The sequence below is a fragment of the Dipodomys spectabilis genome, unplaced genomic scaffold (genome assembly GCF_019054845.1).
Source record: "Dipodomys spectabilis isolate Male_0828 unplaced genomic scaffold, ASM1905484v1 ptg000053l, whole genome shotgun sequence".
Classification (NCBI taxonomy): Eukaryota; Metazoa; Chordata; class Mammalia; order Rodentia; family Heteromyidae; genus Dipodomys; species Dipodomys spectabilis.
The window spans coordinates 16,086,625-16,111,430 of NW_024870730.1; the positions used below are offsets into that span (position 1 = coordinate 16,086,625).

Sequence of the window (24,806 nt, forward strand, 5' to 3'; positions counted from 1 at the left end):
TTCATTTCACTTAGCATCATCTTATATGGTCATATGTACATAGCTTTTGACCTTTCCTGCTTGTCTGGTAAGATTATCCTAGACCTATACTAGTTATTGCAAATAAGGGAAACCATGGGACCTGTGTTTCTTTGGGCCTGGCTTACTTCACTTAATATAATTTTTTCTGAGTCTTTCCATTTCCTAACAAATGGGGCAATGTCATTCTTCCTGATGGAAGCATAGAATTCCACATTTTCTTGCTCCATTCATCTACTGAGGGGCATCTGGGTTGATTCCATATCTTAGCTATGGTGAATAATGCTGTGACAAACATAGTTGTTCTGGTAGCTTTAGTATGACCTTGTTTGTGATCCTTTGGGTAAATGCCCAGAAGTGGGATTGCTGGATCATAGGGGAGCTCTGTGTGGAGTCTTTTGAGGAACCTCCATACTGCTTTCCAAAGTGGTTGAACAAGTTTACACTCCCACCAACAACGTAGTAAGGTTCCTTTTTGTCACATCCCCTCCAGCATCTGTTGTTATTAGATTTCTTGATTATAGCCATTCTAACTGGGGTGAGGTAGTATCTCAGTGTTGTTTTGATTTGCATTTCTTTTATGGCTAGAGAGGTTGAACATTTCTTCATGTGCCTATTGGCAATTCTTATTTCCTCTTCAGAGAAGTCTCTCTTTAAGTCTTTAGTCCACTTATTAATCGGGCAGTTGTTTCTTTTAGCCCCTAGTTTCGAGTGTTTGCCTTCAAATCTTTTGTGAATGTTTAAGAATGAGATGATGTTGTGGCACAATACTATTTTTGTAAGATAAATGAGATAGAAATCCAGTCATGAGAAAACAGAGAAGCCACACTTCGAAAGATCTTTATAAGAAGGCCACTAACTGCATGGTGAACTCCAGTCTCAAACACCAGCAGCCCCAAACAACTCCCACACCAAGCTTTTTTTTTTTTTTGTCCAGTCGTGGGGCCTGAACTCTGGGCCTGGGTGCTGTCCCTCAGCTCTTCAGCTCAAGGCTAGTGCTCTACCACTTGAGCCACAGCGCCACTTCCGGCTTTTTTTCTTTTTGCTTATGTGGTGCTGAGGAATCGAACCCAGGGCCTCAGGCATGCAAGGCAAGTGCTCTACCACTGAGCCACCTTCCCAGCCCCCCACACCAAGCTTTTAAAGACAAAATCCACATGCTTGGGTTGGCCGATCTCAAGCCTTAACAAAAGCTGACCATATTTGGATATACTCAGGTACAAGCTCAGGTACCAGCAGAACTTTTTCATCTAGGGAAGATATACCTCAACTCTCCATATGAGGCTACTCAGAAGCAGGTGATTCAAGTCATTTAGGGAGGTAATCAAGGCAGAATCAGAGCATTTTCTATGCAAATCTTTCCCTAGGCTATGACATCTGTATCTCTGAAGAAAAGCCCTCCCAGCTCACCTTGAGCTAGGCATCTGCATTCAGTGAACGGATTCCTTCAGATGTAGCTGAAAAAATAAAAACATGAGCAGATCTGAGAATATTTCTTATTTATTTATTTTGGTCCGGTTGTGGGCCTGAATGAATTCTGGGCCTGGGCACTGTCCCTCAGCTCTACCACTTGAGCCACAGCACCATTTCCGGCTTTTTTTTGCTTATGTGGTGCTGAGGAATCAAACCCAGGGCCTCAAGCATGCAAGGCAAGTGCTTTACCACTGAGCCACCTTCCCAGCCCAGATCTGAGAATATTTCTATGTGTCAATAGAGCCTTTGAAAAAAATTTAACCACAGAGTGAACAGGTCTACATAACCATGGTAGAGCTCTTTAGAGCTCTTAAGAGCAATTTAAGTTGATGAACACATTGTTATAATTTTGTAGCAATGAAAGAGGCAACCAGCTCTTAGAAGATATTGCAATAGTATAATTAACTTGTTAAATACCAGGTGCTTCAATTAAGCAATTACTGCTGAAGTAATTTAAGTCTCACCCAGGCCTAGAATTCTCACCAAATGCACCAGAGTCTCTTCTTTGACTATAATTTCTTCCAGCAAGTATTGATCAAATAGGTTTTGGAGGTTTATGGACAGTAATTGGGAGGGAAGGAGGAGAGTAGAGCCCAGTTTTGGCACTCAAAGAGTAATAACGTAGTCTAGAAGTAAGCCTCAAGTATAAGAAGAAGTGAAAAGATATGCCTGCGTAGCTGACAGGAATGGGGAAAGAATACATGAGAAGCTTCAAGTTTACTGTGGTTAAGAGGCAAGTGAGTGCTTAGGGTGGATTACTATAATTAATACTATTATTATTCTTCTTTTGTGTGAGTACCGGTCTTAAACTCAGGATGTGGGTGCTGTTCTGTAGGTTTTTTTTCCCTTAAGGCTGGTGTGCTACCACTTAAGTCATGCCTCCATTTCTGCTCTTTGGTGATTCAGACTCATGGATTTTCCTACCTGGGCTGGATTCAAACCAGGATCCTCAGATCTCAGCCTCCTGTGAAGCTAGGATTACAGATGTGAGTGGCTGGTGCCCATCTATGTGAAGGATTTTTATCACCTTGGCAATCATGAAATCCTTCCTGAAATGAAGATCTTTTTCTCTTCTTGTTTGTCCCCACTGTTCACTGTCTTAATGAGACATTATTGTGTGTGTGTGTGTGTGTGTGTGTGTGTGTGTATGTACCAGTACTAGGGCTTGAACTCAGCCTTGTGCTTGATTGTAAGCTACCCCCTCAGTGTTGCCTGAAGTTTGTGAAGTGAGTCTGAGTCTAAGTATTTTCCTTTTTTGTTTCGTTTTGGTTTTGTTTTGGTTTTGTCTGTTGTGGGGCTTGAACTCTGAGCCTGGGTGCTGTCCCTCAGCTCTTCAGCTCAAGGCAAGCGCTCTACCACTTGAGCCACAGCACCACTTCCATTTTTCTGGTAGTTAATTGGAGATAAGAATCTCACAGACTTTCCTGCCCTTGCTGGCTTTGAACCGTGATCCTCAGATCTCAGTCTCCTGAGTAGCTAGTGTAGGGTTTTAGGCAAGGAAAGAACACACAGAAGGAAGTGAAGAAAGAAAAGCAGGAAGATGTATTATACTTTTCTTTCTTCACCTCTACCTCCTCTTGCGTGTTCTTTCCTTGCCTAAAACCTTACATCTGATGCCTAAACCCAGGAAGATGGTAGCGCTTCGCTTCACTGTTGAGCGACCAATGGGCATTGCCCCTTCTCAGCCCCTCTCCTCCCTTCCTCCTTTCTGGAGGCCTCCTCCATCGGGAGCACAGAGCCCACTGAGCTTACTTTGGGCTACACAGCCATCTGAGAAGACTCATGGCTTTCGCCTCCTTAAGCAGTGCATATCCCGTGAATATGCTTGGGATATTATTGGTTATCTGTGGCTTGGGATTGGTTATCTGTGTAAACCCAGCGAGGCCTCTACCTCTACCTCTCTGTTTCTCTCTGTCTCTATCTCTGTCTCTGTCTTTCTCTCCCTCTCTGTCCATCAGACCAGGACCTCAGCCCGGCCTTCTGCACATCCACCATACTTGGATTGGGTGAGTCCCCACCTACCCTCCCAGGGTGTCCTGGCTTGCTCTCCAGGAACTCAGCTCCTTCCATTCCATTTCCGTAAAATCACGAGCTCATGTCCGAGTCTCCCTCTGGCCTTTGGCCTAGGTGCTGAGAATGATCAGGGACGCCTGGTCTTCTCTGTCATCCCCCCCTCCCCCCGTTTTATTTGGTAACTCTTTGGCTAAGACAGGGACGCCTTCTTCAGCCTTAGTTTTACCCCGGGCTGCCTAGGCACCACGGGAAACCAAAATTCCAAACCAGACACACATACTCTTCTGGATTGCTTATTGGCCTAAGACCTGACTTTAATCTTCCTCTGGAACAGGGAATGGCCTAGGTACCAGCTTGATAACTAGTTGTGCTGGCCTGAAAAATGGGACTTTCAATTTCAATATACTAACCGATCTCCGTAATTTCTGTGAGTGGCTGGTAAAAGTGGGCTGAAATTCCTTATATCCAGGGATTCTTCTACTTACACTCCCATCCCTCCCTCTTAGTCTGTTGCCTATTATTAATCACCTTCAAAGTAAGGGCATGAATTCACAGGGAAAAAGACAGGCCTCCTATGATATTGTCTCCAGCCAAGGGGAGATGGTAGAAGCCCAACTCCTCCCTGAGGGAACAACATCTCAAAAGGATGAATTGATGGCCCATACAAGGGCCCTCCGTCTAGCTAGAGCCTTCTCATTGCTCTGAGTATGCCTTCCTCATTGCCCATTGTCACACAGCAATCTGGAAAGAATGGGGGTTCCTATCTACAAAAGGGAACCCTATTGTTAATGCCCACCTAGTTTTAAAACTGATTCAGGCCCTTTCCCACCCGTCTGCTGTGGCTATCATCTGCTACTGTCAACGACATCAGATGCATGATTCCCTTGCTTCCCTAGGTAACAATAAGGCTGACGCAGTGGCATGCCAGCTCACTGAACAATCAGTGGCTTTGGCCCCCATTTTATTTTTACAGGTCCCAGACTTGACCCCCCAGCCTTCCCCATCCAAAAAAACTCTTCTCTATGAGAAGGGTAACACCCGTGGAGAACAGGGATGGATCTTTGTGAGAAATAAGTTGGCCTTGCCTCAGACCTATACGAAAACCCTCATCCAGCAGGTTCATGCCTCACTTCATATTGGGCCCAAGGCACTGGTTCAGTTTTTAAGCCCCTCTTCTATCACCCTCAGCTTCCCACCATAGTTGAGTCTGCCTCCCACGCATGTTTTGCATGTTCTACCACCACCCCTGAAGGGGGACTTAGGCCAGCCTTTGCAACCCATCAAGTGTGGGGCTATTTGCCTGGCCAAGACTTGATTTCAGGTTGATTTCACCCATATGTCCACCTTCAAAAGGATCAGGTACCTTCTTGTCCTGGTAGACACCCTCACGTTGTGGGTTGAGCCCTTTCCAGCTCCCAAAGAGACGGCAGGAGTTGTAACCTCATTCTTACTTTCAGAAATGGTTCCTCATTTTGGCCTTCCTTCTTCCCTTCAATCTGATAACGGATGAGCCTTCATTTCCCAAGTAGTACAACAGGTTTCTTCAGCCCTAGGACACAGCCCAGTCTCAGCTCAGGAATTTTCAGATAAACCCCAGGTGGCCATGGAATCCACCTGGGTATCTCTGACCTCAGTCCAGTGACAGCTTACCTCCCTGGCACAGGTTGCTCTCCAAAACCACCAAACCTTGGACCTCCTAATGGCTGAAAAAGGTGGGACCTGCCTATTCTTTCAGGAACAATGTTGTTATTATATTAATGATTCAGGTTTGGTAGAACAAAACACTGAGATCCTAAACAACCTAAGGGAGGAGCTCAAACATCAGCAGTCCAGGGGGCCTATTCTAGATTGGTTCCATAGCCTCCTTGCTGGATAGTTACTACTAAGTAGGCCCATTAATTTTAATTTGTCTTTTCTTTTTATTTGCCCCATGCCTTTGAGGTTCATCCAGAGCCGCATCCAAGAAATGACCAGAGGGACGGTTAATCAGCTTCTTCTTCTCCACCTGTACACTCACCTGCCGACTACCCCTCTGGTGTTCTAGACAACTGACATAAAGACCCAAGATGCCCCTATCCAGCAGGAAGTAGCCAGATGACTATCGATGTCCTATTACCAAAAATGCCGAATATCAGGCGGCTGGAGGGCAGAGGCAGCTGGGAAAAGCCACTTCCTTATACACCACCTGTCCCAATCGTCCTGTCCTTTGGGGGCACTAGCCGGAAACTGTTCAAACTGGCAAAACATGCTGAAAGTTCCTGCTGACCCCAGCCATATAAACCCTTCTTCAACCAGACTCTGATCCTGACCAGGGAGTTCACCCGGGAGCTTACCCCAATAAACCTTTCTTTCTTCACCTTTACCTCCTCCTGTGTATTCTTTCCTCACCTAAAATCTTACAGCTAGGATTACAGGCCTGAGCCGCTGCCCAGCTTCTAAGTAATTTCTCATAGCCTTCTTGGTGCCTCTTCCTCCACCCAGTGCTAAAAAGCCTAGAAGTGAGAGAGCCCATTCACTGCATTGCAGAAGCCTGTCTCCCAGCCAGGTACCCCTAGTTATTATTATTAAACAACAAAGGGAAGAATGCTAGCATTCTCCCCACCTCAGGTCCTCAGCCACTCCTACTACATTTCTCAGACTTGAGCCCCTCCCAGCCCTAGCCCGCTCCAGGATAGCTGGCCACTCCCAATCTCCACCCAGACCTACCCCACACATGCATAGTACCTTCCCCTTTAGCCCCAGAACTACAAGCTACCACCTGCATGGGCAGACACCGTATTTCTCCCTCTCCCATGGGCAAGATGGCCCCACTAATAAACCTCGTTATGAACCTTCTTCTCCTGTTCTTGACTCTCTCTGCATGGTCCCCTGGGATGGCTGGGATGGATTCTTTCACACCATGCAGTCACTGGCCTTCTAATAAAGACACCCAATATGATTTTTTAAAATGTGGCTTCTCTGTTTTTTTCATAACTGGATTTGTATCTCGTTTACCTTACAACATTTACACCACTGGCCTTGCCTTGATTGAGAAGCATGGAAAATAAAATAAAATGACTCCAGACCCAGGAAACAAATGTAAATAGAGGAAGGTGAAGGGTAGAACTGGGTACAGAGGATGCAATGAAGAAAGCTTGTGCCAGATATGGTAGTGTATACCTGCAATCCTCTCATGAGGCCCAGGCAGGAGTATCTTGTATTTGAGGTCAGTCTGAATTACATACTGAGAACCTATCTCAATCTCCAACTATCAAAAGAAGGGAGAAAATTATTGCTCATTTGTTCAGTTTTTACCATGCAGACATATACGAGTTTAGGGCCTTTGGATTAAATTTTTAAGAGGCAATGGACGTATTGCTTTCCTGTGAACTCTACTAATTTAAAAATGTTGATTCAGATCACTTAGGACAAACATCTCTCTTTTTTTCTGTGCTATTCCTGGGGCTTGAACTTGGGGCCTGGGTGCTGTCCAAGCGTCTTTGCTCAAAGCTAGTGATCTCCCACTTCAGCCACAGCTCTACTTCTGGCTTTTTGCTAGTTAACTGGCGATAAGAGCCTCATGGACTTTCCTGCCTGGGCTGGCAAGGAACTGAGATCTTTAGATCTTAGCCTCTTATGTAGCTAGGATTAAGGCCTGAGTCACTGGCACCTGGCTATGCTTTGTTTTTCTCCTACCATCTCTTCTTTTTTCCCTTCTTACTTCCTCATTCTTTTGTAGCCCGTGGTCCCGATTTCACTGGAAGGCAGTTTTTGGTTTACCAGCATATCCAGCCATCTGAAAGCTTTTTAGGCCACCATTCCTGTCTGGCTGCTTTCTTACTAATTCTGTATCAGATTCCCCCATTGGGAGAGGTAACCCTAACTGCTGTTAGGGAAAGAGGTGACAACCAATCTTGTTACTTGCTGCTGATTTAGGGGCATCAATGGAGAAGCAGCTGGTTTTGGGATCCTCTGCCCAAGGCAGGTCTACAAAGTCTCTGTAAGCCAGGGGGCAGGCTCATGGGACCCACCCACTCTTGATCCTCTAGTAACACAACTTCCTCTACTTCAGTTCATCACACCTAATCCTCACTTGCAGAGTATCTGTCTTGAGGATGAGGTGTTTGAATTCCTGTCCATGGGACTGCAGAAGAAAGATGGATTTAAAGCTGGGTGCTGGTGGCTCACGCCTGTAATCCTAGCTACTCAGGAGGCTGAGATCTGAGGATCGCGGTTCAAAGCCAGCCTGGGCAGGAGAGACCGTGAGACTCCTATCTCCAATAAACCACCAGAAAACCGGAAGTGGCGCTGTAGCTCAAGTAGTAGAGCGCTCGCCTTGAGCTGAAGAGCTGAGGGACAGCGCCCAGGCCCAGAGTTCAAGCCCCACGACCGACAAAAAAAAAAAAAAAAAAAAAGAAAGATGGATTTAAATTAGTGTTATAGCTAGCAAGATCAATAGAAAGCCCATGGATTGAGAGAAGATCTTAACTAGCCATACAACAGACAAGAGTATCATATCTAAAATATACTGAGAACTCAAAAAATTAAATCCTCCAACAAAAAATCCTCAAAAACACAACCACCCGATTAATAAGTAGGCTAAAGACTTAAAGAGACGTCTCTGAAGAGGAAATAAAAATGACCAGTAGATATATGAAGAAATGCTCAACTTCTCTAGCCAAAAAAGAAATGCAAATCAAAATAACATTGAGATTCCACCTCACCTCAGTTAGAATGGCTATAATCAAGAACTCTAATAACAACAGATGCTGGAGGGAATGTGGACAGAAGGGAACCCTACTGCACTGTTGGTGATAGTGTAAACTTGTTAAACCACTTTGGAAAGCAGTATGGAGGTTCCTTAAAAGATTCCACATAGAGCTCCCCTATGATCCAGCAATCCCACTTCTGGGCATTTACCCAAAGGATCACAAACAAGGTCATACTAAAGCTACCAGCACAACTATGTTTATCGCAGCATTATTCACCATAGCTAAGATATGAAGCCAACCCAGATGCCCCTCAGTAGATGAATGTGGTATTTATGCACAATGGAATTCTATGCCTCCATCAGAAAGAATGACACCACCCTATTTGTTAGGAAATGGAAAGACTTGGAAAAAATTATATTAAGTGAAGTAAGCCAGGCCCAAAGAAACATAGGTTCCATGGTTTCCCTTATTTGCAATAACTAGTCTAGGATAATTTTACCAGACAAACAGAAAAGGTCAAAAGCTATGTACATATGACCATATAAGATGATGCTAAGTGAAATGAACCCCAAGATAGGGACATAAGAGGTTTTTATCTTTGTTGCTGTTGTTTTTAATGTACTATGTGATTTTTATTTCTTTTGTATGTTCTTCCCCCATGGTATACCCCTTGTTGTCATTGTATTTGATTTTGGTGCCCTGCATCTTGTATATACATTTTTCTAATTTGGGAATGGTAAGGGAAACAACAAAATGCTGAAATAAGGATACAGGTTGACCCATTGTAACAATGAGATGTACAAGACACTGTGTTGAAAACATAATGGGGGGGGGCAGTTTGGGAAGAGGGAAGGGAAGGGATGGTAGAAGAAAAACAAAGGAGGGGGTAACAATGCTGGATAGGAAATGTACTTATTACCTTACTCATGTAACTGTAACCCCTCTGTACAGTATCTTTACAATAAAAATATATAAATCAGTGTTAAGACTTTCCTTCTGGTCTGTAGGTGACTTTCCTTTAGGTGACTTCCTTTGTAAGAGCTGAAGCAGGGGGTACTTGCTTATGATGCTGGCTACAACACTGGTTTGTTTGGAGGATTTGGCCATCATCTCTCCTGATTTCTCAAAGGTCAGGTAAACTTCCTAGTTTTAGTTTGCTGATGTGGGACTTTAGCATGAGCAACTCCATTTTGGCTCCAAATCAATAGCAAATCAATAATTTTTGTTTGTAATTCATCTCCCCAGTCCTGAAAGTGCGGTTCAGACATGTCCACAGGTAGTGTGGGAAAGTGATTTCAGCAGACCAAGACTACTTTCTAGTGGTGACTCTTCCTCGAGCAGAGGAATTTGGTACAAAATGAAGAAGCTTCAGACATGTAGTCAGAGAAAGTGATTTATACGCTACTAGTAGTTTTTCTTGGCTTTTACAAAACCTTTTACCTCGTAACTTGGATACAAAGTTGTTTGGATTTGTGGGTAGGAGTGTTCAGCAAATCACCGGAAGCTACAGGACTTCTTTAGGCATAACCTCTGATAATGGGACCCTCAGGACCATCAGAGCATCTGAGTCAGGCATGAGTGCCTGTGTTGTTTCCTAATTTCCTGTAAAGTAGATCAGTATCCAAAAATTCATTGCAACATGAATATTTCTGAGGAGCCCAGACCTTCACCTCCACCTCCATTTATTGTTTGATTCTTACCGAATAATTGCTACCAGCTGGTTGATGGTCTTTGTTCCGTCATTAAAACCTAGAAACATGGCTCTGGAGACAGACTGCTGGGTTTGAATCCTGCCTCTCTCCTCTGACTGGACTACCACATTAAATTTAACATTGGCTGCTAGGTGCTGATTGCACACACCTGTAATCCGAGCTACTCAGGAGGTTGAGACCTGAGGATCTCAGTTCAAAGCTAGCCCAGGAAGAAAGGTCTTTTATTTTCAATGAATCAGCAAAAGGCTGGAAGTGGAGGTAAGGCTCAAGTGGTAGAATGCTAGCCTTGAACAACAACAACAAAAAAAACCTAAATGAGAGCTTGAGGCCCTATGTTCAAGCCCCGGTACCCTTACATAAAAAACAAAAAAGTCTGGTTTTACTGGATGTTTAGTTATATTAGAATCAAATACTATGTATCTAAATCTTTATTTCTAGAGAACATAATTGGCAAACAAGTCATTTAGTGACTTATACAAATTTCTGAATGGATTGTAAAGACCAGAAATGTAAAAGAATGTAGATGAAAAATCAATGCAAAGCTAGGCTGCCTTAACTCTGAGAAAGTTCATTTCATCTCTTCCCACATCTGTTAAAACAAAGGCCCTGGAGTCAATCACTCCTAACATTCTTTTCAGTGTTAACATTTTTAATACCCTGAGTTAATGAGAAGGCTGTGTGTGTGTTTGTGTGTGTGTGTGTGTGTGTGTGTGTGTGTGTGTGTGTGTGTAACTAGGGCTTGAACTCAGAGCCTTGTGCTCTCACTCGGCATTTTTTGCTCAAGGGTAGCACTCTAACATTTAAGTCACAGCATCACCTTTGGCTTTTTTTGCTTAAGTGGGGATAAGAGTCTCCTGAATTTTTCTGCCCAGGCTGGCTTTGAACCATGATCCTTAGATCTCAGTCTCCTGAGTCGCTAGGGTCACAAGTGTGAGCCACCAGTGCCTGACATAAGAAAGCTTTATGAAGACCATCAGTTACATGGATAAGATTCTGTTGGGGAGGAGAGACTTACAACAAGTGGAAATAATTGCTGCTCACCCACCTATGGCCCTCTAAATAAATGACATTTCTTTTTTCTTTCTGTTTTTCTTTTCTTTTGTCAGTCATGGGCATGATTCAGTGCCTGGGCGCTGTTCCTGCACTTTTTCACTCAAGGCTAGTGCTCTAACACTTTGAGCCACAGTTCCACTTCCACCAGTTTTCTGGTGGTTAATTGGAGAAGACAATCTCATGGACTTCCTGTCCTGGCTGGCTTCAAACCATGATCCTCAGATCTCAGCCTCTTGAGTAGCTAGAATTACAGGTGTGAGCCACTGGTGTCCTGTGATAACATTCCTTTTACCTCAGTTCATCACTGAATCATCACCTGCAGGATGTCTGTCGCTCTTTGGGATGATAAGATAGATATTTTCATTCTGTCCATGGGGCTGCAGAAGAAGGATGGATTTAAGCCACTGTCAGGGCTTCTGTTCGGTTCTGCAATGGGAGATGTTGAGATTCTACTCCCCAGCACCTTGATCTGTAGAAGACAGTTTTCCTGAGTTGTGAACTAGGTGTGGTTCCCAATCAGTTTCTTTCCTGTCTGGGTTGGCTGAAATCTCATGCCACGGTATTTTAATACAAGTCAAGTAGATGATAAAATGCTACTAACTAGCCACCAGCTTTCTCAGTTACAGGAATGCCTTTCTCCAGGTTAGCTCAGCTACCAGAAATGTTGATGACCTTTCCTAATATTTTCTTTTTGCAGCTGAAGGTTCATCTTCCACTGCCACCAGGGACTGTCACCTTTTCTGAAGTTCTTTAGGGAGGAACTTCTGTTGAAAACCATGTAGTTTTTCATTATTTGAGGGGAAAAAAGTACATGCATAAACCTATTATATTATCATAAACCTGTACTGCCACCTGAATATGAACGTGATTTTTTTTTGTTAAGTTCATGCTACAAAGAATGAAGTTTCTGATGGTTGGAATGTAAACTTGTTCAGCCACTCTGAAAAGCAGTACAGAGGTTCCTTAAAAGACTAAATATAGAACTTACCTATGACCCAGCAACCCCACTCCTGGGCATTTATCCAAATGACCGCAAATCAGCCTGCACTAAAGCCACCAGCACAACTATGTTCATAGCTAAGTTATGGAATCAACCCAGATACCTTTCCGTGAATGAAGGGATCAAAAAAATGTGTTATATGGACTAAAAACTTAAAGAGAAACTTCTCTGAAGAGGAAAGAAGGACAGCCAATAGACACATGAAATGTTCAACCTCCCTCACCATAAAAGAAATGCAAATCAAAACAACATTAAGATACCACCTCACCCCAGTTAGAATGGCAAAAATCAAGAACTCTAATAACAACAGATGCTGGAGGGGATGTGGACAAAAGAGAACCTTACTTCATTGTTGGTGGGAAATGTAAACTTGTTCAACCACTTTGGAAAGTTGTATGGAGGTTCCTCAAAAGACTCCACATAGAACTCCACTATGACCCAGCAATCCCACTTTTGGGCATTTACCCAAATGCTTACAAACAAGACCACACTAAAGCTACCAGCACAACTATGTTTATTGCAGCATTATTTACTATAGCTAAGATATGGAACCAACCCAGATGCCCCTCAGTAGATGAATGGATCAAGAAAATGTGGTATATATACACAATGGAATTCTATGCCTCCATCAGAAAGAATGACATTGCCCCATTTGGAAATGGAAAGGCTTGGAAAAAATTATATTAAGTGAAGTAAGCCAAGCCCAAAGAAACATAGGTCCCATTGTTTCCCTTATTTGCAATATCTAGTATATGTCTGAGTCAAGCAGAAAAGGTCAGATAAGGGAAATGAACCCTAAGATATGTATTCAAATGTTTTTTTTTCTTTCATGCGATTGTTTCTAACTCATTTATAAGATAATTTCTTTGTTGCTTTGTATGTCCCTCCCCCACAGTATAACCTGTGCTTTCACTGTATTTGACATCGGTATAATTTGTGGAGGGGAAGGGGAAAAATAAGTCGTTTAAATAGGGATACAGGTGGACCCATTGCAACAATGAGATGTATAAGTCATGTTGAAAACAAACTTTACAACTTTGGTGGGGGGGGCGGGGAGGATTGGGTGGGGGAGTGGGGGAGGATGGGAAGGGATGGGAAGGGGAAACAAAGGAGGAGGCTACAATGCTTGATAAGAAATGTACTCATTATCTTGCCCATGTAATTGTAACCCCTCTGTACAGTATTTTCACAATAAAAAAATTAAAAATTAAAAAAATGTGTAATATATACACACTGGAATTCTATGCATCCATCAGAAAGAATGACATTTTCCCATTTGTAAAGAAGTGGAAAGACTTGGAAAAAATTATATTAATTGAAAAAAGCCAGACTTAAAGAAACATTGGCTACATGGTTTCCATCATTTGTAATAACTAATGTCTATAAATCTACAAATTAATCCAATGAGTAGTAAAAGACAAATAATTGCACGTGGATGTGATTCATTAAATAGCACTCTAAGCATTTGCACAGTGAGAACAAAGGAGTATATTCTTAGGAGAGACTCACAATGGCTCAATAGCTATGTGCATATGACCATATAAAATGATGCTTATTGAAGTGAACTCCAAGAAATAGAAATAAGATTTTTATTGTACTGTTTTCAGTTATTTATTTTTTTCTTTGCTTTATTCCCTGTTGTCACTGTTTTTGATTTCTGTACCCTTGTCTTGTTTAGGAGGGGAAGGAAAATCACAGAAATGGTGGGACAAAGGGTGAACCGATTCAACTGTGATACTCACTAGACACTATGTTGGAAATGAACTTTAAAACTTGCGGGGGAATCAGGGAGTCAGGAGGGGGAAAAGTGGGAGAAAATGAGGGAGGGGATAACAGTATTCAAAAAGAAATGTACTCATTACCTGACTTATGTAATTGTAATCCCTCTGTACATCACCTTTACAATAAAATTTAAACTTAAAATAAAAAAGAATGAAGTTTCATGAGTAATTCATTTAAGTTAAACCCTTCCCACCCCTCTTGAGAGTGATCATCTCAGAGATGTGGTTGTTCAAAAATAATGTCTCCTTGGTTCAAGAATAGGTTTTCACATATAAGTGTATTAAAATCTTTTCCAGAAGATACTCTCAAGAATTTAAGACATGTGTTACAGTCAGGTGCCAGAAGCTAACATCTGAATCCTTGCTACTCAGGAAGCTGAGATCTGAAGATCTTTGTTTAAAGCCAGCTCAGGCAGATAAATGCGTGAGACTCTTGACTCCAATTAGCCAGCAAAAAGTTAGAAGTTGAACTGTGTCTCCAGTGGTAGAGTGCCAGCATTGAGAGGGAAGTCAAGTGGGAGCATGAAGCCCTGAGTATAAGCCCCAGTAGCATATGCATATGCATGCAAAGGTTCTCAGGAGCGCGCGCACACACACACACACACACACACACACACACACACACACACACACACACAAACATACATACACTACCATGGCTAGTGTTACGTGTCCAATAGCCTTTCAATTATTTGCTTTACTTTCTTTTTATAATGCTTGTGTTTCTTTTGCTTGCACAGCAATGTACTTGAGGTACATTATGGTGTGCCCAAATTTGCTCCTTTCTCTAGTGGAGGTCACCTTTACTTCCTGGCTTAAGGTGCGGCCAATAACATAGATATCATTTTGTTGGAGATTCATTACCTGAACCTTTATTTTTTTACACAAGTCAACAGGATCTATTTATATCTTTAGTTTGTTTTTTACTGGTAAAAACTGGTTTATATTATTTACTCAATGAGTCTAAATCAGGGTTGTTTGGTACCTGAGGGATCACAAGCCGTCTCATTCTCTGGCAGGCCAGTGTTTCACTGCTGTCCTCTCTGTTAATGATATGGCACATGTGGACTGCTGATATTTCTGCTTGTGTTGCTACACTCAGCGTTTTCCTCATAAATGCAGAACTGGCTCATTTTAATGGTGACATAAACACAACTTGACATTGCTATCTGGGTGCCAGTGGTTCATGCTTGTATTCTAGTTACTTGAGAGGCTTAGTGCTGAGGATCAACCTCAGCAGAAAAGTTTGAGAGAATTCTCTCTCAGCCCTGAGTAGATATGATGGCACTTGGTTGTCATACTAGCTTCATGGCAGACTGAGAATGGAGCTTGGTTCTAGACCAGCTTGAGAAGGAAAACTGAAAATATTCCATCAGTGTGATAGACATTGTGTGTCTATCACACCAGTCATAATGGGAAACCTCAAAGAGACAGGTCAGGATCATGATTCAGGCTTGAGACCTTATCTCAGAATTAACCATCAAAACCTCCATCGGGCATTGGTGGCTCACACCTGTAATGCTAGCTACTCAGGAAGCTGAGGATTGTAGTTGGAAGCCATCCTGGGCACAAAATCCATGAGACTCTTCTCTTCAATTAACCAGCAAAAAGTGAGAAGTGGAGCTGTTGCTCAAGTTGTAGGGTGCTAGCCTTGAGCAAAACAGTTAAAGAACAATCTGAGGCCTTAAGCTCAAGTCCTATTGAAGTGAGGAAACCGGGTCTAAAAAATGTCACAGCCAGCTGGGTACTGGTGGCTCACTCCTGTAATCCTAGCTACTCAGGAGGCTGAGCTCTGAGGATCATGGTTTAAAGCCAGCCTGGGCAGAAAACTCTGTGAGACTTTTATCTCCAATCAACCACCAGAAAACTGGAAGTGGTGCTATAGCTCAAGTGATAGAGCACTTGCCTTGAGCTGTATTGCTGAGGGACAGCGGCTAGGCCCAGAGTTCAAGCCCCATGACCAACCAAAAAAAAAAAAAAAAATTCACAGTCATCTAGGCACCTGGCCAGGTGATGGGAGCTATTGTTTTCATAGCTTCCTGGTACCTAGCGAAGAAATGGGCACTGTCCACCCAGCTCCAAGGCCTACAGGTGAGACAAACCATCCTTTGAATTGCAGATGCCTGGCTCAATGGGTAGAGCCCAGGAGGCTTTGCTTTGGGGAGTATGTGGCTACATTGTGTTGTTTAGCCCAGGGGACCCTGCTCCTTGTCCTTTGCTGAGGCTTGGTCTCTGCTCATACATGTAAGTGTTGTCTTTATTTTGTTTAGGGCTGCTGGGCTTTGAGACAGGAATCTTCCATGCAGTCCCCAGCCTTTTAATAAATACTCTAAAATTCAACCTCTCAAAATGTGGCTTCTCTGTTTTCCTTGTGATTGGATTTGTATCTGATTTACATACAACACCAGTACTACCCTCCACCATCCCCCACAAAATTACCAGCATAAAATGATGCATGATAGCTCAACAGTATAGCACTTGCCTAGTAAGCTAGAAGCCTGGAGTTCAAATACCAGTTACACACACACACACACACACACACACACACACACACACACACACACACACTCGTTATCTTGATGATTATTGTAGCCTTTCCCTTAGTATATCTGAATGATACTAAGATAAATTCGAAGAACATTGCTATCCTGTTAATGTTGGCGGCCCACTGCACTGTTTTGCCTCCAACATTCTCTGTCACATACCCCATCCTAGAGAGGGCATGCCTACAACTTGGGCACACTGAGCCTTGGCAGCCCACTTTCTGGCCTTATAGCTCAAAGCAACAGGGCACACTCGCTTCTACTCTTTGGTCTAGCTGCAGTTAATTCTTATTATTAATAAATTCTATATTTGCAGTTTGCCTGCTTTCAGTGATTTGTTTGTAGCCCCAAGTCAATACATGTCCCACTTGATGTGGCCTTAAAGGTGGCTGCAACCATTTCATAACCAAGAGAGCATGGTCAAGAGAACTTACACATATCAGCTTAGACACAGTTGAACTGCTGAGCTTATGTCCAAAGATATTAACTTCCCATCTTGTGGTGTGAGAAAACCAGTCCTAATGGTTAGAATCAAAGGTTAGAATCAAAGTTAGGATTCTGTTACTTGCAACCAGAGTGTTCTTAAAGGAAAAGTGGACATAGATCCAAAGAGATCAATGCAACACAACTGTACATGAGAGGCAATGCTTTCTCTGGATTTTCTCAGAAGAGCTTTAGTGTTATGGTCTTTCTTGAGGTATAGAATCTCAGCTCCTACAAATACATTTCCTGCAAATATATCCACCGACTCTGATAAAAAGAGCAAGGAATCTTTATTAGCTGTGGTGAATATGCCCCACTCATCAGGTAGTGAAGTACAGCAACCATGCTCTATCACATTGTAGCTTATATAGAAAAGAGGCCGCAGGCAGGTGGCAGTGGACAGAAAGAGCCACACGCAGGTGGCTGGTATAGGTGACAAATAGCAATCTCCAATAAAACAAAGCATTAGGTCAAAAACAAAGACCATATTCTGGGTTTTCCCTTTGTTTAACAGATGTTTACCAAAACATGCTCCAAGCTTCCTACTTGGAAAAGTATCTTTTTCACCTCTCCCAAAACATCCTATTTATATAACACCTTTCACACCTCCATCCCCCAAACACATCCTATTTACTAAGTTTAAGGCCAATGTACCTGGCAGGTTTCTGGGTTTTTCCTGAGTTCTGCTACATTTCAGTAACCTGATGTTTAACATGTTTATCTTAACTTTGGGTCGTTACCTCTGGAATTTCCCTTTAATACTTTGCCCTATTTTTTAATAATTAATAATTTTGTTCTGTCTCTGATTTCACATTTTACAGGGAGCTGTGTGAATGGTGAGCCAGGAAAAGGTTGTTTATGCTCAGTTTCAAAGAAGGCCCAACATCTTAGTACCTCAGCACAATAAAGCAGGCGACAGAAAATCTGTCCCACAGTCTGTTTTGGAGAATAATACGACCTCATCAGTGTGGAAAGCCAAGAGATTGCCAAATGCCATTAGACTACTAGTTGATATTTAATTATAATGAAACACTCCATTTCTCAGTTGGTACCCAGATTAATCACCAGTCACAATTCATGTGCTGAACAGCCATACTTGGCTTGTGGCGGCTATAATGAATAGTGTAGCTGTGGAACACTTTCATCATTATAGAAAAGTTGATCAGATCACATTGGTTTATAAAAGAGGTGGCAGCTATGTAGTATGTCTTGGGCTTTGCAGGCCAAGAGGTCAATGTGAAAGTAACATGTGTTTGGAGGAGTTACCTGACTGTTATTATAGCTTAGAAGCAGATACAGTCTGGCATGGTGGTATCCTTAAGAGGTTGAGGCAGGAGGATCAAGAGTTCAAGGTTAGCTTAACCTCCAAGGGAACTTCCAGGTCAACTTGGGCTACATAGTGAATTCTAAACCAGTCCTAGGCTTATGTAAGGAGACACTGTCTCATTGCTTTGTATTCAGCTCTTATCCCAAAGCAGAAATATACTGTGAAGTGAGGAAATCAATGATTTGATTTCATGTGCATCAAAAGCAGTGGGGAACTGAAGTGAGGAAATGGAGTCGCAGCCATCCTGGTGCCTGGCTAGGTGATGGGAGCTGTTGTTTCCACAGGCATCCTGGTGTCTAACCAGGAGATGGGGAACTGTCCACCCAGCTCTAAGGCCTAGAGATAAGACATCCTTTGAATTACAGATGCCTGGCTCAATGCATAGAGCCAGGAGGGCTTGTGCTGTGTTTATATATAATACTTTGCTGAGGTTTGGTCTTCACCCAACATGTGGCCATTGTCTTTTAAAACTTTGTATAAGCTCTGTTCCTGGCTGCAGGTCTTTGTAATTGGCCAGCTGCAGACCGCTAGTGCTCCAATAAAGATTCCAAACTTCAACTCCTCAAATGTGGCTTCTCTATTTTTTCGCAGGACTGGATTTATATCTGATTTAAGGTATAATTATTGTACAATACTGTATGAACAAGGAAAGATGGCTGGCGCTGAGCCTGCTTGTTTACACTGTTTATGCGAGTTAGCTACTGAGATGTTGGACTTTCAGTATAACTTTTAATTTGACTAATATTTCTGTTTCAATGAGCTATTTAATGGAATGTACTTTTGACACTTAGAAAAAAACATTGTCAACGTATGCTTAGAATGAATGTAAACTTAGGTCTTACCATTTTATTCAATTTGGAAGTATTCTTGCTATAGTATGATTTCTTTCTCTCTCTTTCTCTCCCTCCCTCCCTTCCTCCCTCCCTCCCTCCCTTCCTTCCTTCCTTCCTTCTTTCCTTGCTTTCTGTTATTGAGGTTTGGACTCAGGGCTTTGTGCTTGCAAGGCAGTCATCCTACCATTTGAGAAACTTCCCTAGTCTTTTGATTTTTTGCTCTGGTTACTTCTCAGAAATAGCCTCAAATTTTTGCTCAGGCCAACCTGTACTATGATCTTTCTCAGCTAGGAATACAAGTGTGAACTACCCACCTTGCCTAATTTTATACTCTTAATAAATTAAAAATTCTTTGTATCTTATTCTTTCCTCAAGATGAATACTATTCTTCATGATAACTAAAGTGCCTAGTTAAACATTTTGAGAGCTTAATATGTAAAACTATTTTATAATCTGATTTAGACCCATTTGATTCCTTAGGTTTGCTGAATCATTAGCAAGGTTGCTGAAAGATTTGTCTGGGACCATGATTAGAGGGAAGAAGTTCTAAATATTAACTAGCTTTGTGATCTTTGGCAAATAATTTACGTGAGCCATATTTCCTAATTCTGTATGTTAAAGTCAGATGACAAGTTATCCAGAGTAGTCTCCCTGGCAGTTACACTTTTTATTAGATAATATCGCCCTCTGCTGGATACTTATTGTATACACGCAAAAAGTTTTCTCCCAATGCGCCTTTCTTGCTTTGCTTAGGTTAAATAGGTTAAATTAAACCAGCTACCAGCTCAGGTCTAATCCTTTTACATCTTGTGTCATGTCATGAACAGCAGTATTTCATTCATGATCAGTGAGACACAAGTGTAAAGAAAGAGTTTAAAATTTTTCACTTTTGTTGTTTTTATTAAAGTTATTAATAAGCCATACGATATCATAGAATTTTAATTAGAAAAGGCCTTTTATATCACAGAAAACATACAACTGCATACCACACACTTTCGATATATAATTACATTGAATATAAAACACATCTGAACACACCAATTTCAGGGCAGAAGTTGCTCTTGGGAGGAGGGGAAGGTAAATGGGATTGAGCAGGAGTGGGGCTTTACTAATATTCATTGTTAATTGTATTAATTGTTCATCAAAAAGAAGGAACTAATGGCAATGTGGAAAATCAACGTTTGTGGGGGCAAATATTGTAAAATAATTGATGTTCTCAAATAACTTTATTTCACATATGCTACTTGCAAATTTCTCTTACCTATCAATTATTATTATTTTTGGCACCAGTACTGGGGTTTGAACTCAGGATCTTGTGCTTTGGCTAGGATTTTACCACTCAAGACTGGTGTTCTACTATTTGAGCCACAGCTCTACTTCTAGCTTTGGTTAACTGGAGATAACAGTCTTATGGACTTTTCTGTCCAGGCTGGCTTCAATCTTCAGATCCCAGCTTCCAGAGTAGCAGGATTACAAGCATGAGTCGCCAGCTCCTGGCTTTTGTGAATGTTTTGAGCAGATCACATAGTTTTCATACCATTTTAGGCATAATTTGCTTTAAAAGTCCTTAAAGAATCCAGTGTGATCAACACAAAAACTTTAGTGTCACATTCAGCTCAAATCAGCCTCCCAGGGCTGGTCTTCCTCTTTGCTCTTCTGTAACCTGTCTGGGGCTGTTTCCTCCAGGGTGCTGAGGTGTGGGATGTTAGGCCTTTCTCCACCTGCTCAGTCTGCAGGTTGGGTATCTCTGGCAGTAGCAGGTACGCATAGTATGTGAGTGTACATCTGGGTTCCATGACCCCATCCTCTGCCTTTGCTTCTGGTGGCACACCACACAGACCTCTGCGCTGGACTCTTACGTGGAGTGGTTTTTGGATGTGGCCAGCTTGCTACCTTTTTGGAATCTCTCCTTGTGGTAGTAAACATACTTCCTCCAAATGAGAGGGAGGGCGATCAAAGCCTCCTCTCTCTACGTGGCCTGTAGGGTAGCTCTAGGCATCCTTTTCTTCCATTAGTTGGAGTTATCCAGATTCCATGGCTTTCACTTAAAATGAATTTGTTGATGGATCTGTTACCTATGAAAAGCTGGAAGGCTCAACACTTTTAGAGGGTCTCCAAAGGGATCTTCGCTGCCATTTTTTTTTGGGGGGGGAATATTTGGTTCTCTCCATTATAGCTAGGAGATTGTTGGGTATATCATGGTAGATCATGTTTTAGGTAATGCTCAGAAAGCATTTTATTTTTATTTTGATATTATATATATAAAATATACTGGCATATATAAATATATAAAACATAGATAGAAATAAAAAAAATATATTTACCAGTATAGGTGCTTGAATTTGGGGTTTCACACTTTCACTTAGCATTTTTGCTCAGCTTCTTTGCTCAAGGCTGGCACTCTACCAATTGAGCCAAGCCTCCACTTCTGACTTTTTGCTGGTTAATTGGGGATAAGAGTCTCAGGAATTTGTCCATGCTAGCTTTGAACTGGGATCATTAGAGCAGCACCTTAGGAGATGCTAAGCGTGCATTTTTCTTGATGTCTGTATTTCTTTTCTAGAGTGGGAAGACACAGAATGTCTTTTGTGTTACTTTTTGGTCACATGTGTGTGCCCTTATAAAAATGTCATTCCACAGTGGAGATCTCTGGCTAGAATCCTGTATCTGCAATTGCCGTCATGGCCAGTATGTCCTTGATCTTCAGAGCTGACTTCAACTTGAGCTTCCTTTCAGATGTTATCCTAGTTTACAGGGCAACTAATGTATTTGCAAAGTCTGACCTTGTTTTTGGTAGTGTTCATCATGTTCTTTTCTTCTTCTGGATAGAAATATTTCTTTTTCTTTCTTTCTTTTTTAATGTGCCATGTCCTGGGGCTTGAACTCAGGGCCTAGGTGTTATACCTGAGCTTTTTTCACACAAGGCTAGTGCTCTCCCACTTGATCCATAGTTCCATTTCTGGTATAGTTCATTGGAGATAAGAATCTCACAGGCTTTGTTGACCTGACTGGCTTTGAATCATGATTCTCAGATCTCAGCTTCTTGATTAGCTAAGATGACAGGTGTAAGCCACGGATGCCTGGCTAGAAATATTTCTGAAGATAATTTAAGAAGTTATGCTAATCTACCTCAGGGCAAACCCATCTACCACATATCTGCGAGCCCAACCTCCCAGATGCTCGGGTTTAGCTCTATTGAGTTGAAATCTGTTAGGTCACCTTCCTGGGGCACAGAAGTGTGGTGTTCACTGTTCTTTTGGATTTATATGTGTGTGAAGCGAAACCTATTTTTAGCTTAATTAATAGCAATAATACTATGACATTTTGTTTATTTTTGGTGGTTTAAGACTTGAACTTGGTCATTTGAGGTCAGCCAAGAGAATGGCTTAGGGCCCCAGCAGGGGAAGTGGCCTGAGGAGAGATGAATGAGGGGCTGGCTGGGGAGAGTTAAAAGCAGCGAGTCTATGCAAGGAAGCAGAAGGGGGTCTCTGAGGAGAAGAAAGGAGACCAGGAAAGCTGAAGAAATGGCAGAAAGTCTTTTGATGACATCATCTCTGCCTTTAAGGACAAAACTACTGCATCTAATAATACCTTATTAGTATTTAATACTTTATAATACTTTTCATGGTTTCCACAAGGAAGAGGGGAAAAAGAAACTTCAGCAGTTTCCTGGTGGATCTGTTGACCTTCAGAAAGAAGAAAGTGGCGTTGGAATACTGACTCTGAATAACCCCAGTAAAATGAATGCCTTCACAGGTGTTATGATGTTACAACTTCTGGAAAAAGTGATTGAATTGGAAAATTGGACAGAAGGCAAAGGCCTCCTTGTCCATGGGTCAAAAAATACTTCTCTTTAGGATCTGACTTGAATGCTATGAAAGCCCTAGGAACTTCTGAGCATGGAGTAGCCTTGTCAACGTTCATGCAAAGTACCTCAACAAGATTTACTAGACTACCTTTAATAAGTGTTGCACTAGTCCACTGTCGGGCATTGGGTGGAGGAGCAGGATTTACTACAGCTTGTGATTTCAGGTTAATGGCTGCAGAGAGTGAGATCAGATTTGTCCACAAGGAGATAGGTATAATTCCAAGTTGGCGTAGTTCTTCCCAGCTGGTTGAAATCACTGGTAGTAAACATGCTTTCAAAGTGTTAAGTGGAGCCCTCAAACTGGATTCCAAAAAAAAATCTTTAGACATAGGAATGGTTGAAGAGTTCTTGCAATCTTCAGAGGAAACTAAATCTCCAGAAGAGGCCCAAGAGTGGCTAATGCAGTTTACCAATGGGCCACCAGAAGTCATTAGAGCTATGAAAAATCTGTTTGTTCAGCAAAGAACTATATTTAGATGAGGCATTACAGAATGAGAGGATATCTTTGGAACAGTGTGGGGTGGACCTGCAAATTCAGAGACGATTGCTAGGAAAGGAAAATTTAATAAATAGCTTTTAAAAACATGGATGTACTACAAGTAAAGCTCTAAGGTTAAAATTACTTAATATGAACAGCAAAATTATTCTCAAGTCTAGTGCTCTTAGTTCTTTATAATTTTTTGAGTAACTGAATTTATTGGTCTTAGATTCTTACCAGCTTTTGACTAACACATATTAATTCCTGTATTCCTATAATAGCTCTTAGATCACTGTGAAAAGATGTTGTTCCTACACCTATTCTCAGATCACTGTGAAAAGATGTTTTTCCTACCCCTATTTGGGGGTTGTTCTTCATAAAATATTTGTTTCTTACCTGGAAATAATTTACAAAAGTAACAATAAAACTTTCAGTTGAAGAATGAAAGTGGGAGGGAACAGGACAGGAAAATAAGAAATGATATAATTTATCATTTTCTTCTGTTTCAATCAGCTAAGTAAACTTGCTTCTTCACTCCCTTCTACAAAATAAGTCTTGTTTATTTGATATTTCCAGTGTTTTCTATTAAATTGTCTACTAAAGAATGGTAGCAATGTCATGGAACACAGGCTGACTGTATAAACTGGCTATTCATGTAACTAGAATTTCCAATCTGAAAATTAATATATATATATATGACTTGAACTCATTTGGGGCCTTGATTTGCTAGGCAAGTGTTCTACCCCTTGAGCCATGCCCATAGTCCTGAAAGTACTTTTTGTGTGTGTGAGTGTATGTCTGTGTTGAAGAGTTTTGTGGCCTTTCCTGCTTAGGCTGGTTTCAAACATATATCCTTAGATTTCAGCCTTCTGCATAACCAGAATGATAGGTGTGAGCTACTGGCACCTGGCTCTGAAAGTATTCTTAAATGGCCTTGAGTTAAGGATAACTTTCTGCAACAGTGGTAGCTGAGATTTTACCTTTCAAGGAATAGCAATATACTTACACATAGTTCCAGATCATTAGTACACACATGTACAATAACACAAAGTTGTTGTGAAACTGAAAGCAGATTGCTGTAATTAGCTAATGATTTCGGCAATTCACCATCAAGTCTACTTGGAGTCTATTAGAAACAAACATGGAAGTCACTACATAACACAGAGCTTATTATCAATTTAAACTGAAGGTTAAACTTTGGGTCTGTTCTCCTGGGATTGTTTTCATGATCCCATCCATCCATCCATCCATCCATCCATCCTTCCATCCATTAGCACTACTCAGTGTCTGGCTTGTCTATCTTCATCCTTCCTTCCTTCCTTCCCTCCTTCCCTCCTTCCTTCTTCCTTCCTTCCTTCCTTCCTTCCTTCCTTCCTTCCTTCCTTCCTTCCTTCCTTCCTTCCTTCCTTCCTTCCTTCCTTCCTTCCTTCCTTCCTTTCTTTCCTCCTTCCTTCCTTCCTCTCTGTCTCTCTCTGTCTCTGTCTTTCTGTCTCTGTCTCTGTCTCTCTCTGTCTCTCTCTGTCTCTCTGTCTC

The 24,806-nt window shown here is 41.8% G+C and overlaps 1 long non-coding RNA gene and 1 pseudogene across 1 annotated transcript; both read left to right on the forward strand.

The window, feature by feature from the left end:
* The first annotated feature begins 4,931 nt into the window (after positions 1 to 4,931).
* On the forward strand, positions 4,932 to 23,368 carry LOC122107757 (annotated as a pseudogene).
* Positions 17,054 to 23,952, forward strand: LOC122107758. The gene is made up of 3 exons (XR_006147411.1): positions 17,054 to 17,066; positions 21,255 to 21,259; positions 23,601 to 23,952. It is a non-coding gene; the product is annotated as an uncharacterized LOC122107758 (long non-coding RNA).
* The last annotated feature ends 854 nt before the right edge of the window (positions 23,953 to 24,806 follow it).